The sequence below is a fragment of the Halyomorpha halys genome, unplaced genomic scaffold (genome assembly GCF_000696795.3).
Source record: "Halyomorpha halys isolate HHAL.00 unplaced genomic scaffold, Hhal_1.1 Scaffold139.1, whole genome shotgun sequence".
In the NCBI taxonomy this organism is placed as follows: domain Eukaryota; kingdom Metazoa; phylum Arthropoda; class Insecta; order Hemiptera; family Pentatomidae; genus Halyomorpha; species Halyomorpha halys.
Window position 1 is genome coordinate 864,623 of NW_027109183.1, and position 1,863 is coordinate 866,485.

Consider the following 1,863-nt stretch of genomic DNA (forward strand, 5'->3'; position numbering starts at 1 on the left):
CTCTGGAGAGGATCTAGAAGGGTGAATTCGGGAGAGTGAATTTGTTGATCGGGTGAATTAAAAATTGTGAAATGGTGAAATGGAAGGAACAGAAAAGAGAAAGAAAAAAAGGAATGAATTGAAATATTTTTATTTGGTGTATAGACTGAAATTGATTGTAAAAGGAAACTGTAGGGGAAAAAAACTGTTTTCTTTCTATTTTATTATACCATGTAATTATATGTAATTTATATATGTCCGATTATGGATTGATTAGTATGCTGTATATGTAGCAACCTGATGATTTGGGCAGCATAGATGGATAAAGTATTTCTCTCTCTATTCTAAAGGCATTTATTCTATCTTCAAGGACCCAGTTAGAATCCGGCTGTGGCAGATAATTATTTTCTTTTTCACTGTAGCCGTAAGTCTGCTCCGTGAGTTCAGGAGCCCTCCAGGGTCCTCTGAACCTCATAAAGTGGGTACCCTTAATTGAGTAAAAATCTGGCGGAGGAGCGTGATTCTGACCAAATCACATTCTTGCACAACCATTGGTCTAATAATTCCATTTCCATACAAAGTACTGCACCTCAATACCCTTCATGAGTTGTTGAATTTTGATTTAATTCAATATATTCTTTCTGGATTAAGATGTAAAGAAATTTATATTATTTATCATTTCTATATTTTAAAGATTTATTTTTTAAAAAGTTATTATTTCAGGATATTGAACAAATAAAAGAAATTATGTATATATAAAATTTTGTTTTTATCTGACTCATCTTGTTAGCAAAATCCATGTATCTAAATATTTTGGACGATTGATTAAAGGAATATCCATTGAGTAATTAAATATTTTAATTAACATGACATTTTGACACTTTTGAGGATAGTGCTTCTTGGTAAAATGTTTTTAAGTTATAAAAAATCTTTTCAAACTAAATAATATGCATACTATTCTAACATCGTTATTTACTCAGTAAATAACTGATGAAAGTTCCAAATTGAATTAATATTTATTATTTCAATTAGCAAATCAGTATTAAGTATATTAATGATCAACATATTCGGGGAGAAACCTAAAACTTGATGTCTTGGAGACAACCAAGGTACTGAAAAAGTGAAGAGGTACCTGCAAGTGCTTTTTTAATATAGTGCATTTCACTTTTACTAACAGACAATTACCAAAATAATGGTGAAACAAGTTTTCTGTTTATTAGCAATAGAATTAGACATTGCACAAGATCCTTACTGTTCGATATCTCGTTTACAAGTGTCAGTTGGGCTGATACTGTAGTGCTATGGTGGCCAACAAGTCGTGAGGCCAATTTTGGTCGATCTTCTGTTGTAAAGGCAAAACTTACTAGTAATAGCGTAATGCATTCTGGGAATTCCTAGATTTCTAACAGCCTAGCACTGCGATCTCTGCCCACCCAGAACAATACATTTTGACTTCTGTTATACTTGTTACTGACGAAACGCGTGAACGCGATAGTTACGACTCATCGAAGAATACTGTCAGCTAGCTAGAACATTTGGTAGTGTCAAATTGCAACTTCTTTTCTTTCATATTAACAGTAGTATTATTATTAATCAGTATTATTTATCCTCGGTGACCACGCTGAGTTTCAATTTTTCATTGTTTTAAATTTAATTGCTTTTCATACCTACCTATGTACTTGATAAGTGAACATTCTCGGTAACAGATCTCTACACTGCGGTCATTACTCTGAGAGAATAATATGGGACAGTATTAGGGAGTAGCAATAATTCTGTTTAAATTAAGAAGTCGGTATTGTAAACAGTAATAAATATATTGTAACTTTAACATACTTTTTGTAAATTTGAATGTATGTATAATTAGATTTTAATATACTTTTTTTT